This window comes from Triturus cristatus, chromosome 3_2 (assembly GCF_964204655.1).
Source record: "Triturus cristatus chromosome 3_2, aTriCri1.1, whole genome shotgun sequence".
Lineage (NCBI taxonomy): Eukaryota > Metazoa > Chordata > Amphibia > Caudata > Salamandridae > Triturus > Triturus cristatus.
Window position 1 is genome coordinate 756,422,223 of NC_140584.1, and position 18,625 is coordinate 756,440,847.

An 18,625-nucleotide genomic window follows, 5' to 3' on the forward strand; every position below is an offset into this window, starting at 1 on the left:
GCTCAAAATTTCCAAAAACCATCTACCAATGAACCTTTACAAATTCAATCTAAAGCCCTCCCTACTGGTTCTGAGCAGTCCCTACCTTGTATTGATCTCCCACCGGAGTGCCTACCATTTGTTGCCATTCTGACTGGAGTCCCGCGCCCTAAAGCCGCCAAGCCAGAATCTTACACTGAATTACATAATAAAACAATCCACTGGCTGAATGCTAATAGGCCGCTTCCAAAACACCTAAATGGGCAGGTTCTTCATGTCAGAAGGGTATCCTGGGTGGGCAAAAAACCGAAAAATACGTCTGGTGACTGTATCATTATAAATTTTAGGGACCCCCGGGTTACAAGATTAATTTGTAACAGCCAACAACCCACTATGAGTGGCATAAGATGTTTAGACCTAAACCACTTTTATTCTGATATCTCCTACCCTCACTACCTATACCCTTCTTTTTTCCAATCACCCTATGATGGCTATTTTAAGGGAGTTGGAAACACCAACGAAAGGGTTCCTCCCATTTTTGCCCCCAGCAGATATCACGATACCTATAGCTGCTATGAGCACTATTGACACGGAATTCCAGCAGTGATAGATACTCCTCCAGTTGCTGGAATTAATGCCACCTCAAGAGATCCTGAAGCAGTTCTTGATCCTGATAAGGTTCCTTTTCAAATTGATTCAAGTCCTCACACCCTACAGCACTGCCCCAACCACACCTCAACTATCCAGGATACTAGTCACACTCCACGGACTTCTTCTTGTACCCCGATCCTGGCTACCACTAATTATTCCACCTCACCTGCATTGCAAGACACATCTACTATCCCTCCTTCTCTCAGGATCCTAAATTGGAATGTAGCTGGTCTTGCTAACAAATTAGACCTCCCAGATTGGAATTCCTTCATAACAACCTACAGTATCTGTATTTTCCAGGAAACTTGGGCAACAGAACCGCACCACATGATTGGCTACACCACCTTTTGCATACCAGCCACTCCCTCCCGGTCGGGAAGAGGACGCCCCTTGGGCGGCCTGCTGATCTGGGTTAGTACTTCACTTGGGTGCACCATTAGGCAGGCCCATATTGCTTCCCCAGATTTATTACGTCTAACCCTTAAGGGAGCCCAGGGGAATAAGTCTCTTGATATATTTAATATTTACGCAAGAGGCCTTAGTGGAGGAGCTTTATCACCCACAATTGTACTCCTAGAGGACGAACTGCGAAAGTGTCATCACGCATCTTACGTCCTGGTAGCAGGAGATCTTAATTGCTCCTTCGAGCCCCTGGCCTCAGTAGATCTTCCTGATCTACTAGAAGATGACGCTAAACGTGGCATTCCGTCATTAACATTGCCTCCTATCAAGAGATGGACTAAGTCTGTTGTATTTTTGAATACCATGTCCTTGGAATTCGGCCTAAGGGCGGCCAATGGGAGAACACCCTCTGACCCTCAGGGTGCGCACACCTACAACAGGCCTAATCATAGCTCAAGGATCGATTATATATTTCTCGACCTTAAACTTTGGGCATTCATGGAGGACATGGAAATAATCCCTTCTCACGATAGCGACCATAATCAGCTATCTCTTTGTATTAAATCACTATGGGTAGATCAACAAGGGCCTTCGATCCTTCGAGCAGCCAGCTCTCTGCAAACCTCTGAGGTTTTCCCTGCCAACTGTGAGCGGCGCCTCAAATGGCACAAAGTCATGTTGAATGATGACAAGGTTGAATTAATAAAGTCAATTTTATATGCCTCACAGGTCGAGTTGGCCCAATCAAATACCCATCAGGTTGCACTCGATAGGGCCCCCTCTGTTTTTCATGATACTATTTCCAAACTGGGAAATATATTCCGAATACATAATAAGGGTGGCCCATCGAAGGGAGGGCCTAAACCTATCCTAAAGAATGGCTGGTATACGCAAAGCTGCAGAATTATGAAATCTGCCTTAATAGTGGCCCTAAAAAGTGGGATTGCATCTGCGATCCAAAAAGCTAGGAAAGACTATAAGACTTCCGTCTCTAATGCCAAAAAGTCCTGGGAGGAGCAGTACTGGCAGACCCTAAGAGAGGCCTCCTCCAACCGTAATCCCAGTGTCTTCTGGGACGCTATTAGAACAAAGAACAGACCAGCCCACGATCTCCTGACATATAATATTACTGGTATAGCATGGTATGAGCATTTTCATAAACTATACTCTACTGGTTCTGAGAATGTGGCAAAGTTTCCGCCCGAGGACTCACCCCCCCCTCATGGATGCCTCGAATGCTGACCCCTTCACGGAAGGAGAGGTACATAGTGCTATCAAGTCCATCATCTCGCAGAAAGCAGCTGGCCCGGACGGCATTCCTGGAGATGTCCTCAAGCTTGATCCATTGAACTGGGGGAAGCTACTTTCTACCCTTATCAATGCCATCTTAAATGGCGCCCCGGTCCCCGAATCGTGGAAGGGGGCCGAGGTCGTTCCCATTTTCAAAAAGGGTGCCCGTGACGATCCTGCTAATTATCGGCCGATTAGCCTGATCGACTCCTCCCAGAAGGTCATCGGGAAAGTGATACTGGAGAGGATATTAGCTTGGGTGGATGATAATGGCATCCTCTCTGATTATCAAGCAGGTTTTAGGGCCGGAACAGGCACTATAGAACAGGTCTTTAGGCTGTTTCTTATCTACTGGAAGGTTGTCCTTCTTGGAAAGGGCTCTCTCTATCTAGCCTTCATAGATTTAAAAACAGCATTTGACCTTGTTCCCCGAGATAACCTCTGGCGTGTCCTGGCCTCGATGAACATCCCCTCTTATCTATTCGCCCTGCTAATAAAACTCCATGATGGTAATTACGCCCAAGTACGCTGGGGTCCCCAGGGCCAGAAAACTGAGAGAATCCCAGTAAACAGGGGCGTCCGCCAGGGATGCGTTCTCGCTCCCACCCTCTTCTCACTTTATGTGAACGGGGTGGTAGACCATCTGCGGGAAGTTCCGGCAGATGCACCTTCCCTGGCGGGCGAACGCGTTCCAACTCTCCTGTTTGCTGACGATACCCTCCTTCTGTCTAAGACACCTATGGGCTTGCAAACTCTCTTGGACAATTTTCAATCTTTCTGCAATGACAGAGGCCTTATTATTAATACCACCAAAACAAAATACCTAATTTTGAATCCTCCGAAGAAATTAGGTCGGCCTCCAGTCTTAAATGCAGTTCCTCTTGAAAGGGTCAAAGAGTTCGACTATTTGGGCATCCGCATAACAGACACCATGCGCTGGGTATCCCATGTACAGAAGATGCTCTTAACTCACAAAAGGGTCACTGGTGCCCTTCTTAGAGAGCACCGTTCATCCTCAACTAGGCCAATAGCCCCAGCACTAGATATTTACAAGGCAAAGGGCGTGAGCTCAGCGCTCTACGGTGCTGAACTATGGGGCTCAAATAATATCGAGGCACTGGCTAGATCCGACTCCAATTTCTACAAGGAACTGATGGCACTCCCACAGAGTACACCTATAGTGCCTCTATTGTCGGACTTAGGGTGCCATCCACTGTCAGACCTGGCAAAAGTACGCCCCCTACTTCTTTGGGCACGGCTTTGGCGGACTCCGGAGCTAACCAAGTATGCGGAGGGTCTGACTGAAATACTTTCTATGCCTTCCTGGAATAAAATCAAGTGGCTGAAAGATGTCAAGACCCTCCTCTACGATCTTGGTCTTAAAGATGCTTGGACAAACAGAACCTCGCCCCCGAAAGCTGTACTAAAGAAAATCTACTGGAGTTGGGTTATAGGTAAAAGGAACTCTAGCTCCCAACTAGGTAGATGCACCACTGAGTTCCTTCTTCTCAAAGATGTAGTTTGCTTTGAGCCTTACCTTGATATTATTCAGAAGCCATATGACCGTGCTCTCTACTTCAAATTTAGGGTTGGTACCCTCCCGGTGCGTGAGCTGACCGGCCGCTGGAAATTTCCCTCCCAAACTTCTCCTTTCTGTCCTTTCTGTGAAACCAAAATTGAATCTATTGCACACGTGCTTTTCGCATGCCCAGAATATAAATTCCCCAGATCATATTGGCTCAAACCCCTATGTAGAATCTTGGGCACACGTGACCACCTTACAGCGCTGCGTATCCTTAAATCAGACACGAGACCTTTGTACGCTTGCGCACTATCAAAATTCCTAAGGTGGGCCTGGCTCCTAAGATCGAAAGCTCTGGCAGTTCTAGGCTAAAATAGCCTGGCTGTTTCTTTTACTTGTTTGCGCATGTTTTTATATTGTCCTATTTATAATGTTTGCATGTTTTTTTAGAAAATCTCGTAAGATCTTGGGAACATGAAATATGATATGAAGAGTTTATATGTATATGGTTCTTATAATGGTTTCACATGTCTGTATATTTTTATATTTGTATGTGCTTTTTAAGATATCTTTTATCAAAATAAAGCTTATTTCAATCAATCATGCTCTTTGTTTACAGTTCTTTAGACTTGTTGAGTACTATGATTGCATTTAGTTGTTTGTTTCAATATCTATGCATTAGCAGCGGGCATTGTACATGGTGAACCTAAAACAACTGGTTAGGATCACCCAGTGGCCTCTCTGAAAGCCTCAAAAGGCGACCTTGGGATAAAAGAAATAGTGTGTCCAATTCCTGGCTGGAGAACTCAAATGCTGGGCACCTCAGGCCTGGCATTGTATTGCTCCTTCTTTATTTGAAGTTATTTCTTCCTGTAAGAGGGGTCCAGTAACAGGTGAAGCACAAAAAGACACCGAAGGGAAAACATCGGATGAAAAGTATCGACTAGGGTGGGTAGTCGGTGATGGTGACTGCCCTGGATCGCATGCAAGGAAACCCAAATCTGTTTTTAATAAATATGTAACAAAATCCTTACTTCCCGTAAAAGACAACACTGGAGGATAGTTTATTTCAAGTAATGCATGTACATAGGTTAGTTACAAGGAACTGTAGCTATAGTATAGCAACGTAAGGACTGTCTGCCTCTGGGAATGCACTTACAGTGAGGGACACAGGGGGGTGTGCACGTGTGACACACGTGGTACAGTTGTCCAGTCTCCAGGGCAGTGAAGGGCAGGGCTGTCGGCTGTGGAGAGGCTGGCAGGCAGGATACACCTCCATAAAGCTGGTCAGAGGGCACAGACACTTGCGATTCCCACAACGACTGAGCTACCCTTACAGTTTCAAGATCAGAGAGGAACAGAAGCGCTCTACGGTGTGTGCCAGGGGAACAGACACTAGAGTCTGCACCGCCGCTTTGCTTTATCTTCAGATAATAAATGGTATTTCGTCGAGTTCAAGCCTCTAGCTGCGTGCGCGGCATCACTGCTGTCCTGCCACATATAAGTAACTGGCTTCCAGGAGTTCCCCGCGGGGCCTGCACAGCGTGTCCGTCTCGATCTGTTGCGAGTCCTGCCAGGCAGCCAATGTCGGTGCCCTGGGCCTCAGCGAGAGGGTACTTTGAACCCGCACTTCTGATTCCTATCAGGATCCCTCGGCTGCTGCCAGCGCCTCGGCCCGGCTGTGGGTCTGGCGCGAGGCCTACACTAACAGCGCGCGGGCTGGAGACGCGCGAGAGACACGCAGACGACCCCGCCCGCCCGCCCTTGTGCTCACGGTTCAGAGCAGGACTGGCCTCGGGTGCTCTGCAATTCTTGCTAAAAGGAACACGGCCCTAACGGGGTTCTAAGCCGCATTTTCATCAGTGTGCTTTATTTTCAAACGAGTTAGAAGCTTCGGGGCGGTTAAACCGTGATAGCACTTCCGTATTGCACTATAGAATAGGAGGGCTCGGTAAGTGGATTTCTGCTGCTTGCTGCATAACTCTTTCAAGTAAAATGGCCTGCGACTGGACACAGGTGTGCGCAGCTCGCCATCATGTGCAAAGGACTTGTTTTTCCTACTTTCCTAATGGAGTTTTCTGCAGACATCGGAGAGGCGATTTCACCGGCAAAGGGAATTATTTACACAACTTCCTAGCAAAGTACCAAAATGGTAACTGCCGAAAAATTGACTTAAAATATAATTTTCCACTGCAGAAAAAATGTACGTTACTAGTAATAATCAAGAACGCGCTGGTAATACCGAGGGATTCTCCTAACAATAGGTATTGTCCTTTAAGAAGAAGGGATATTTCGGCAGACTTTCGCTGTTTATAAAGTCTTGCAATATTGACCAGCGGGTACTTTGTTTCAGCCGTTTATCTCAAGAGCATCGGGCTGTGTTTTAACAGGTGGCTCGACCACTTGCGCCATATTTATACACGTGCGCTACATTGTGGCCCACGTCCTGTTGCACGCCTGAAATGTAAACTGTGCGCAACCTGTCGCATCTGCAGAGATCTCCAGTGTCTAGCGTCAGGCACCGTCATGGCTCCTCTCCCTGTATTCCCTTATGTGTAACGGGATCTGTTTAGAACTATGACTATCCATACACAACGTTTAAGGCAGGCTGACAGGGGCAGCCCACATCTCTCACAGAGCACTCCTTGAGATTTCTGAAGCAGGACACTGCAGATACCCCTTAAGACACTGTTAGCCGGAGGCAACTTTTAATCGAGGGTACTACAATCAGAAAGGGGAACATGAGGACAGTGCTTTCAATGTTCGATTTCCCTTGCATTCTGATAAGAGCATCCTTAATGTACATTGCATAAACGGATGAATTTCTCACGCCAGACAGGAGGCAACTGGAGATCTCTGGGCACCTCTTGACGTCACCTACATAGCAGGATACAGTCACCCTCGTACACCCACTGATCTACCTGTCTGGAGGAGGAGACTAAACCATAACAGGTTAGTAAAGGGGCATCTGGTCCCGCCCCCATCTGCGCCAAGCTCAGCGCAGAGGATGTGAGCCCCTGTCACGACTGCAGCAAGCTCCTGTCAAAGGGACCGCGCACTCATCTGGTCCTAACCTGCCTGCTGCAAGCAACACGCGTGAGTAAGAGCACTTCATGCGTCCAGCCTGGAGCCATCTCTCCACTCACTCACTCACTAGCTAACACACACCACACGCGGGGAAAGTGCAGGCACACCAAATGCCAGCAGCCCAGAAATCGCAAGCAATTAGCTCCGTCTCACTCCATTACCCCGGGCGGGCAGCCAGCGTCACGGCAGAAGCTGGTCTCACCTTGTCAAAAGCCACCACAGACACCATACAATGGAATGTTTTTAATGCTGCGAAAGAGCTGCCAACACCATATATGTTGGGGGCGGGGATGTGTTGGGATACGTTACTGATTACAAACATGGGTCACGAGGTATCTGGGTTCTCTCACACTGTTTTTCTTCGCTTACGGGGCCTTTCACTTAGCCTGTTTTGAATTCACCAGTACAAATAGCAGGACGCAGAGGAAAACGGGACTGGCTGGACACTACCTTCACACCTGATAAGAAAGATGTCCATACACTTTCTCTACGCGTACAACTATGCACTTTGCACAAATGTTATAACAGACAAACATGAGGCACATTTAGACCTCCATAGTTCCAGATATGTGAAGCAGGGGCTAACAGTCTGCGATATCCCATCCACCTGGTGGGAAAGAGACCCCCGCCTCACAGTGGCATGCTAATATGTGCGTTGGCAGCATCCACCGGGACAACACAGAAGGGGAGGCGCGGGGGAAGGAATAGATAACATCCCGTTAGCCAAACTCCATTTGTATCGCACAGTGGAACCTACAGGTATCGGAGTAAGTCTGACACTTGTTCCATTGTATTCTCTGCACTGGCAATTGAAGGCTCGCGCAGAGAGATCACAGCATTCGCCCTTAATCTGTGCACAAAGATCAGAAGAACACGCTGCTCGTCTCCTGCCCACCACCAGGAGCAAGCACAGCTCTTCCATCGAAGCAGGGGGTGAAAGGCCACTCTCAGTCCGACGTATAAGACGCGCACAGGGTGTATGGAAATCAATATACAAAGCACGCAGTGTGAATGCCTTTGCTCGCCTGCTGCAAAACCACAACTGCTCAGAGCTAGGGGCAATGCCAGAAACTTTCACAACTCCCCGAGAGCTGACCCCGTGCCAGCGGAGCTCTGCGCAGATCCCCCTATGAAGAGCACCCACGCCTCTACGACCCACTTTCACATACAACTCACAAGACAATTATTTGCAAGTGCCTCGCTTGGTTGGCAGCCGCGGTGTAGACAGGCTCTGTCTGTGGGACAGTTTTCACAAGGCACGACCCAACACTGCCAGGGCAGGGCTGATACATTATTTTTGTGAACCTTTTGAGAGAGGGCACAGGAATGAGTGCCAGGTCACCGCCTACGCACATATAAGTCACCCATCAACTAACAAGCCCTGAGGCAGGGGTCTTAAATGGTTCAAAGTGTCGGTAGCAATACTCCGTTGTTTTTTTGTATTTGTTTTACTTTCTGGCACTTTCAGGCATGCGTTAAGATGGTACTGAGCAAACTACAAATACCAGGCTGCAAGAGGTGATAAGGGGCGTGTTCGCACTGCCGGGGCTCCTCTTCTATCAATAGAGGGATACTTACTGCTTTGCTCCCCTAGTGACCAGTCTGTCAGCACCGCCCAAGTAGGAACGCGATATTCTTTATTTTTATTGACACAAATAACCGCACCTCTTACGTGCAGAATAAGAGTTGCCTCTATCGGGGTTATCGCTCGTTATATTCTTTCCGTGGGACATGTTATCAGCCCACAAATGCCACTCACTTGCGAGACTGTCTAATCCAGTCGGACCTGCGCTGCTAAATAAAACATAGTACACACTCCCAGTTGTACAGGGCTTGCCACTCCCCCTCAAGCACTCAGGGTGCGCGCCTGTGGGTATGGCTGTCAACACTGCTTGCACGTTACACAGTAAGAGCCTGAGGTAGGTAGGACACGGACTCATGTCCCAGGGGCAGCACACAACACAGAGTACAATAGCGAGAGCTGGGACAGGCAAGGTGCCGGGGAGATGTTGCCAACCCTGTTCCAAAAGTAATTATAAAATAGAGAGGAGTGACTTACCCCGCTACAGCCCGAGGAGCGGCTGCAGCTCCTCTGCTCCCAGCTCCATCTGAATAAAAGTGTTCTCGAGTCTAGCGATGAAAACAAGCACAACTGTTTGTCAGAAGAAGCCAGAAAGCAGCCCGGACCCAGACAAAACAAACCCGAAACAAACCCAGCCCAGATAACGGTGGATTTTGGCTACAAAAAGGCAGAAGGTAACTCATTAGTGACAGATACTCATTCACTCCGCATTTACCTGTCATTCGATCTTTCTTTGGTTTTATATCCCTGTTTATATCTGGAATGCTTGAGTTTTATTTTTACTTATTGTTTTTTGTTTCAATTGGTTTCCAATCTTAGTACAAGGATATCTCCTTGTATTTTTTAATTTTTTCCACAACCGATTGTTTTGTTTTGTATTGTCTTGATTTGTTTTATCGTTTGGTATTTGCCTTTATCTCTTACTTTATTGCGTTGTGGTATTCTCGATGTATTTCTTCCCTTAACTGTTCCGCTGTCTTTCGTGTAGTGCTTGCTTTCTTCACTGCACTTTTTTCTCACACTGTTTTTATTATTCCTTTACATTCACCTGATGTATTTTACAGCAATTTTTTTATGTTTTTGCTTGTACTTTTGCTTTTTTGAGCTATTGCTTTTCCTTTTGTTATGCTAATCAGCTTTTATAAAGCACATAATTAACTGGTTCCTTTGTTTCTTGGCGCTTTGGGTCCTTGGGCAGACATGTTATGAATTTGCGCCTATCCTTTCTTGGGTCTAAGTGAGCAAATTGTCAAACTCCTGTCACCTGGCTTTTATATGTTTGGCTGAAGTGGTTTGTAGACTGAACATTTTCCACTAGGAAGTGCTTAATTGCCATTTTCCCCATAAGGATTGTTGCCCAACTTGGAGGGTGGAGGGGCTTCAATCCACATTCATATACTGACACGCTAGCGCCCTGCCTGCGAACAATGGAGTTATCAGACGCAATCTGACAATTCAGAAAGAGTTGTCTTACATATTTTGGGGCCCTGGGCACTTCTGGGTGCCTACCCAGAGCATGGGCTTAAAAATGGTAAGAAATACACATACTAAAATAATAGATAGTAATGAATGAGCACAATAAACAGAATACTTTTTGGAATGACATGCATTCCACGGTTCTGTTTACTGGAATTCATATGGGCAATATGTTACGTTGAATATACATTTAAACATTTTTTTATAGAGAGTGCAGGGTGAACATAATTGCTGTTTGGAACTATGGCAGCGGATGCCGCTTGGTTAAAGTGACGTGTTGATACCATGCATGTTTGCATTAATTTGGCTTTCAGTTATTGAATCTAAAATCCAGAGCACCTAAAATTACACAACCTCTGAATTGCAACTTCCACAGTGATTTTAGAGTAGACACATAGGCATGGAATTAGATAGTCCTAACAGTGTGCCATGATCAGTGATGCACAAATGGGCACCCTTACAAGCAACAATACATGAATGCCCCCCATTCAAGTTAAGTATTATACATTTTTAGGCAAAATGCGTCATTCATCGCCCTGGGCCCAAGGGCCACTGCACCTGCTGCACTACTATTAGCTTCACCCCTGTTAATAGCAGAAGGTATGGTGGCGTCCTACACATAACAAGCCCCTAACCCCCATTTCTGTGTGGAAGTGCTTGCTGTCGGAATAAGTTGAGGTCAACACAGTTGTCGGAGGCCCCAGGGTTCACGAGGACAGATATCAGCCAGTTGCACAAAACCAAATTATTTAGAGGGTCATTCTCATTTTGGTAGCCCAACGTGTGGAGCAAAGTCACTACTCCTGCAGCTCCAGCTGTAACCGGTCTGGCATATTTAGAGAATTCAAACAGGTTGGCAGTTTTGTTTTCACCCAAAGCATCTCCTATCCCCTTGAGGGAGCTGTTTTGGCCAAAAAAGTGTGATACTCCCCTCCCACATTGCAATGGTACCATCAGGCATCTGACGGCATGCTGTGAAGGATTACACTGCAAGATTCCTTCACCTCCAGAGCTGCTTTATTAAAGCACAGGGGTCGAGGGTGACTTCCTTCTTTACCAGCTCCTCACAGCTGTCAAAGACTGGAATGTAAATGCTCCCATGAAAACAAAGGAACGTTCAGACATTCCGAAGTCCTTCAAAGGAGCACATTATAATACAGGGCTATATAATAACTATAACTACATTACAAAAGAGCACTTTTTCCGTTTTCGTCATTTTTAAACCTGGTGTTTTTGATTGAAAAATAAATAAATTAATATACTTGTTAGTCTGGAAGATTTCACCCATAATGTATTGGATATTTGAGCATTTACTGTGCCCAACCAGCAGGGAGGGGGGTGTAAGAATTCCCTCCCAAGGTAGGGCATTATTTCCTATATCATGTCGACAGGCGAATTTGTAAGGGTTCGCTCGATTGCGGAGCTCACAGAGACTCAACTGATGGAAATCTGCAACTCCCTACATGTTCAATCAATCAATCAATCAATCAATCAATCAATCAATCAATCAGGGTACTTGTAAAGCACGCTACTTACCTGTGAGGGTCTCAAGGTGCTGAGGGGTGGGGAGGTGAGAGGGTTGCTGCTACTGCTCGAAGAGCCAGGTCTTAAGGAGTCTTCTGAAGGCGAGTAGGTCTTGAGTCTGTCGTAGGTGGGTAGGGAGGGTGTTCCAAGTCTTGGCGGCGAGGTAAGAGAAAGATCTGCCACCGGAGGTCGTACGTTGGATGCGGGGGACATCTGCGAGGGCGAGGCTGGCGGAGCGGAGCTGGCGGGTGGGGGTGTAGAAGCTAAGTCTGTTGTTCAGGTAGGCTGGTCCGGCGTTGTGGAGTGCTTTGTGTGCGTGGGTGAGGAGCTTGCAGGTGATCCTCTTGTTGATGGGGAGCCAGTGCAGGTCTCTCAGGAGGGGGGTGATGTGGCTGCGGCGGGGGGCGTTGGTGATCAGTCGGGCGGAGGCGTTTTGGATGCATTGTAGCTGCCGTTGGTGTTTGGCTGGGATTCCTGCATAGAGTGCGTTGCCGTAGTCCAGTCTGCTGCTGACGAGGGCCTGTGTCACTATTCAATCAATCAGGGGAATTTTAAGCGCACTACTCACCCAAGAGGGTCTCAAGGCGCTGGGGGAGGGGAGCAGCAGTTGTCAGTTGATAGCCAGGTCTTGAGGATGTTCCTGAAGATGTCTAGGGTGGGGGCGCATATGATGTTAATCAGCAGCTCATTCCAAGTCTTGGCAGCGATGCAGGAGAAGGTTCTTCCACCCGTTCTTGCTCTGTGGATGGGCTTGGGTTTGGCGAGGGCGAGGTCAGTGGATCGGAGGTTCCTCTTGGGTACGTGGAAGGAGATTCAGTCGTTGAGGTATTGGGGTCCAGTGTTGTGGAGGCATTTGTAGGCATTGGTGAGTGTTAGAAATGGGGGTCGCTAGTTGGCAGAGGTAGGTACCTTTGACCAAATAGGGACACTTGCTTCTAGTCGGGGTAAGGGGGATCCACACTTTAGATAACCCCTACTCACCCCCTTGGTAGCTTGGCATGAGCAGACAGGCTTATCCCAAAGGCAATGTGTAAAGTATTTGTATCAACACTCACAGTAACACAGTGAAAACACCACAAATGGACACCACAGCAGTATAGAAAAATAAAATATCTTCATCTAAACTAAACAAGACCAAAACGACAAAAAACCCAACCTACAGAAACTGAGTAGAATGTCTTTTAGAAAGGTTGTTGCAAAAATAAACTTGTAGATGATCACATGTGATACTCAGTCTCAAAGTATCTTGGATGCGTAACACAAAACAACCAAAAGGGGAGCAGAGAAGGCGATGCATCGGTTCTTCCTGCGCTCCGGTTTTGATGCGACAAGATGGCGCCTTGATCCGTTGCAATGCTACAATGTAGAGGCGATGCGTGCACGCCCGACGGCCGTTCGGCGAACTTGGTGGCTTTCTGAGCCGTGACAGGCCCTGCGACACGCTTCTCCGGTGATGCGACAACACCCTCGGTGATGAGACACGCTTCTCCGGTGTTGCGGTGGCGTGCTTTCTCAGCGATGCGATGGCCCTGCGACACGCTTCTCCAGTGATGCGACGGAACCCTCTGTGTGGCTGCACGCTTCTCCGGTGATGCTACGGTGAACAGCGGCTAGAAGTTGAGTCTGGTGGTGAGGGAGTCATTGGTGAGGAAGAGGATGAGCTGGATGTCGTCGGCATAGGATACTATGCTGAGTCCGTGCTGTCTGACAATGGCGGCGAGGGGGGCCATGTAGATGTTGAAGATCATGGGGCTGAGCGACAATACCTGGGCTACTCCGAAGTTGATTTCTGTCGGTTCAGAGAGGACGGGTGGAAGTTCGATTCTTTGGATTCTGCTGGCAAGGAAGGAGCGGAGCCAATCGAGAGCGGTTCCCAGTATGCTGGCGTCGTGGAGTCTGGCGGCGAATTTGCGGTGAGAGATGGTGCCGAAGGCTGCAGAGAGGTCGAGTAGGATCAGGGCTTCAGTGTGTCCTTGGTCGAAGAGGGTGCAGATGTCATCTGTGCGGCGAGTAGAGCAGTCTCAGTTCTGAGGTTGCTGCGGAATCTGGATTGGGAGGCGTTGAGGATGGAGTTTTCTTCGATGAATTTCGTTAGTTGGATGTTAATGGTCTTCTCGGTGACTTTGGCCGCGAAGGGGAGGAGGGAGATGGGTCAGTAGTTCTTGAGGTTCATAGGATCTGCTGAGGGCTTCTTGAGTAGGGATGTGACTTTTGAGCGTTTCCTGTCATCGGGAAAGATGCCGATTTCGAAGGTGGCATTGATGGTGCATCGTAGTTCTGGAGCGATGGCTGCTCTGTGGAAAATGTGCGGGGGCAGGGGTCTCTAGGGGCTCCTGAGTGAATGCCTTTCATGGTCAATGTGGTGTCTTCGGTGGTGACTGGGGTCCCAGAGGAGATGGTGGGTTGGCTGGTGTTCCTACGATGTGAGGGCTGGTGTGGGGGGGTATAATGGGCAGACGGTACTTGACAGTTTTTGTATGAAGCCATGCTCTTGCCAAACTCTTAATGATCCCTGTTATTTGCAATCAATCCATCAAGATACACAGATCTTAACACTGGCTCAAGCTGTCACTGTAGGTACACACACATTTTACTGTGGCAGGCATCAATTAATCATGTTACAGAGGTCTTGCATACTTAGCCGCAGAGCCGCCTCTCAGTTCACAGAGGCTGCGCAGACGTAGGCGACAGGCAGCAGATCTATCCCATATGCTACTTAGGTCTTTCAGTATTTGAACCTCAAACCTATAACAGAAATCTTATAGGCTAAGGTCTCAGGTAGAAAAACTAATAACTCTCTCAGATAACAACACTCTCTCGGGCTCATGCGTCAGACAGCAGAGATGTACTCTGTTCTATCATCAACATTTAAGCAACTTTATATGAATTGTAAGGCCTTTAAAGCTCTTGGCAATTCAAGGATGACTGTTGGGGTTGTTCCTATTTTTCTGACTCACCAGTTATGTTAGTCTTTTACCTTATCATCAAGTTTCTGTCAAGATAGATTTGTTCAGTTTACTGCTTAGTGATGATTCCTGTCAGTTTGATGGAAGAGCACAGCTTACCTCTATTGTGTCTGGGAAGGCAAAGAGTTTATGTGATGTCTGTTTTGTATCAGAGTGAGTGGATAATATGGATTTGAGTTTTTCTTATTCTATAACGGTGAATATTGCCCTTTTTACCTGACAGGTGTGCCGAATCTTGATCTTAGGGAGCCTGATGCTAAGAAATATGTGGCGCTGTTGCTGTGTTGTGAGGGCGTGAGTTTGGTGGATTGTCTAGTATTTTTTGTTGTGCTTGTCAGAATTGGTTCTTCTGAATAGTATGATGCATTGTTGCATCAAATTCATTTTCTATCTATATAGCTTTAATATTGTGTCTCAAAGGTGCCCAAAGTTTTATCTGGTGTGTTCTGCTATCTATTTGAATTATAATATGTGGCAAGTGAAACCTACTGTGGGGGCACCTCTTTCAACTACTTGGCTCCAGTGAATGCCTAATAGTTACAGCCATGTAATACTCACACTCGTTTAACAATTAAATACTAACACCCATCACAAATGATTATATCTCTCAACACCATATAACAGTCACAGACTAGCGCTCTCTCAATCATGTTTAATAATCAAATGGCTTCCTGTATCTGCCGGAGAGTTCCCTTATATAGTAGAGTACTTTCAAGTTTCCATGGCCTGCTGGGCTTCTGGGGCAAGCCAGAAAGACCTGTTAAAGACAAAGCTGGTAAGACAATTATGAATAACGAAGGCCAACAACGGAGATGGGTGGATGTTTGACCTGGTCTTTCAGCAGGTGTATCCCCAGACATTTTGCTTCTTGGCCTCCTATTTTTGACCTGGTTCTTGTTGGTTTTAGGACTCTGGGCACTTTACCACTGCTATTTAGTGCTAAAATGCATTTGCTGTCCTGGTAAATCATGTGTATGGATTAGTGTTTCCTTGTTTGACTTATTTGATTTACTACTAAGTCTCTATATAGTGTACTGTGTGTGCCCAGGCCGTGTAAATCAAATGCTGCTAGTGGGCATGCAACACTGGTTGTGCCACCCACACAAGCCGCCCTTCAAAGGGTTCTCATACCTGCCACTGCAGTGTCTGTGCTCAGCTTTGACTGCCATGTTGACCTGGCAAGTGCACCCACTTGTCAGGCCCTAACCTTCCCTTTTCTTATATGTAAGGCAACCCTCAGGTAGGCACAGTGTTCCCTCATGGGCAGGGAGCAGTGCATGTGAAAAGTAAGGACATATACTGGTGTGTGTGAAATGTCCTGGTATTGAAAAACAGTGTATTTCGTTTTCCCTATGGAAAGGCTATCTGTCCCATAGGATAGAATAGGAGTTTATTTATAACATCTTATGAGTATAACTTCCCATTGGGACAAGGTAGAAAATTGGAGTTTAATATGCCTGAATATAAAAATGCATCTTTTTTTTTATAAAGATTGTTTTTATATTGTGTGTTTGTAAATACCACTTTTAGAAAGTGGGTATTTTCTTGCATAGCCATCGTGTGTGCCTCTGTTGATTTGTGGATTGACTGTCTGGCTTTGGAGTGACAGGGGCTGGGGATGTGCATTCACTGTAGACAGCCACTGGGCGGTCGTGGTGTGTCCTGCCTTTCCTGGATGAGTCAGGGCTGGGCTGATTAGACCTTGGCTGCATTTAGAGTAGTGGGAAGAGATTTCCTTGCACCTGAATAGGCCTTACAGAATGCTGTCTCCACCTCCTGGGAGGAAGATGGGCCAAAGAAGACAGAACTGGTTTGGACTAAGCACAGAGACTCGTTGCTACAAGAGAACAAAGGGAAACATGGTATAAATATTGGGGCCCAGACCCCAGAATTTTAGAACTTGCTTGGATCAAGGAACCTTCCACAAAGAAGAGCTTGGGAAGCTGTGAGCGAGACTACCACTTTGCTGTGTACTTTGATGTGTTGGCCTGCAGTAGCTGCTTCTGTCTTGAGCAGAGAAAGTATTGGACTGAACTTTCTGTAACTTTCTCTGCTGAGTGTCTCCAAGGTCTTGAAGTCAAGCTTGCCCCATGTTCAGGAAGTCTCAGGAACAGCAGAGACTTCACCTTCCTCTTGGTACCACCTCTGGGAACGTGTGTTCCAGCTGTCACAGAGGGAAACCGCAGTCCAATGCCGTCACCGACACTGCTGCTGTCTCCGTGATCTGAAGACACCACAGAGGGCACTACCGCACTTTGCACTGCGAACCCGGTCTCACCAACGATGATGACCGCCACCACCAAGCCGCTGCTTGCACCGCGACCTATGGGCACTGCACTCCACACCGCCACCCTTCACTGCACCGCCCTGGTCTCACCGACGATGATGCTGCAAGCTGACATTGGCGCCACTGCCTGGACTATGGTTTGGTGGCACCGCTCATAAGTCACACAACACAACGCCCCATCCCACACCACAGTCTGGGCTCACCAACACCAGCTCCCGTCGACCGGCACTGCTGCCTGCATCGTGACCCATCTAGCCTGACTGATGAGGGGTGTTACCGGTTGTTTGTTTCCAGTCCAGGGAAGATATAGCTTGAAAGTTTGGTCTTGACTGCTCCCACGAGGATGAGGGCCAAGACAGATTTCCATATGGCGGGGTCTGAGCTGGGGTGGCGCAGTGAGCTAAAGAATGATGATGAATTCAACTCAGATCAGTGACTGGGAGTGAGTGTCTGAAAGATTCAATGCTCCGTCCATCATCTCCTTGTTTTTGCTTCTGTGGTTTGGGGGTACAGCTCGTAAGTCACATGAGTAAGTCACATGACGCACCACCCTGTCCCACTAACACCAGCTTTCATCGACCAGCACTGCCGTCGGCACCATGACCTATCAGCACCGCAAAGAGCACCGCCCCTCTTCATACCATCACCCCGGTCTCACCGACGCCGCTTGGCGGCCGTCACCAGGCACTGCCTGCACCGCAACCTGAGGGCACTGCACACCGCACTGCTCCACTTCACACCTTGACAGTTGTCACAACCGGCCCGCACCGATGTGGTCGGCCGGAACCAAAGGTACTGTTTACAAGGCTTCTGACACCGATGCCAGTCCACACAGGTGCAGTCGACAGAAACTGTTGTATTTGGTTGTTTTCAGCACTGCAGTAGCCTCGGACGGAGCTATTGACTTCAAGGAACTGAAATTTTGAGGCTATTATGCAAAGTGCATTTTGATTATGGTATATTGTTTTTTTTCTGATTTGGCTCTTGTTTGGTTTAGATAAAGATTATCTTTTTTTCTAAACTGGTGTGGTGTCCATTTGTAGTTTTTCCACTGTATTACTGTATGTGTGCACAAATGCTTTACACACTGCCTCTGATAGAAGTCGGTCTGCTTGTGCCAAGCTACCAAGGGGGCGAGCATGAGTTGTCCACCCACGTAACTCCTTTACCCTGACCAGAAGCAAGGGTCCTTACTTGGACTAAGGTGCAAACCATTGCCAAATAGAGACCGCCATGTCTAACAATGGAGCACTTTGAAGAACTCCTGAACCAGCCTGTGTACAATCTCCACCAGACATACAGCCAGCTGATAAAAACTTGTCAATCGACTGCATCAGAGCACAAGAAAAGTGACCTGAGTAACTGCCAAGCAACAGAGGGATAACTCTTTTATCTTCCCCAAGCAAAGAGTTCAACAGAGTCATCCTTAACAGAATGAACAAACAATTCGATGCTTAGTTGCGAGACCACCGAGCTATCTTCTTCAAAAATAAACCTGTATAGACTAGATTGCAAACTGCGCATCATCGTTGCGTAGTCAATGGAATGGCACCCCATCCCCCAATGTCAACTTCTTTAAAAAAAAACACATTTATTTAACATTTTCATATGTCATAGTACATTTGGCATTATGGCAACATCCTTAGCACGGTCCAATGAGTTTCTCCTTCACACAGCTAGCAGCCCTTCGACTGCTTGGCAACATTCTAAGGTATCAGGGGCAGTTCAACGGTTTGCAATATACTCATCAACTGCTGTCCCTGGTTGATTATTTCATTTACCCTTGCTGCTCTAGTCAATGATAGACATAGTTTGCCTCCTACTATTGCCTTGGTCGTACAGAGCAAACTCCCTCCCCT

At 47.3% G+C, this 18,625-nt stretch overlaps 1 protein-coding gene across 6 annotated transcripts in view; it reads right to left on the reverse strand.

The window, feature by feature from the left end:
- GULP1 (GULP PTB domain containing engulfment adaptor 1) overlaps positions 1–9,113 on the reverse strand; it is a 1,880,853-nt gene extending 1,871,740 nt beyond the window's left edge. For 4 of the 6 annotated variants that reach the window (XM_085648825.1, XM_085648833.1, XM_085648826.1 and 1 more), the window contains exon 1: positions 8,991–9,113. The gene's annotated coding sequence lies outside the window, so the exon portion shown is untranslated. The remainder of the gene's footprint in view (positions 1–8,990) is intronic. The other 2 variants (XM_085648827.1, XM_085648828.1) reach the window with 2 other exon arrangements.
- Positions 9,114–18,625: the final 9,512 nt, after the last annotated feature.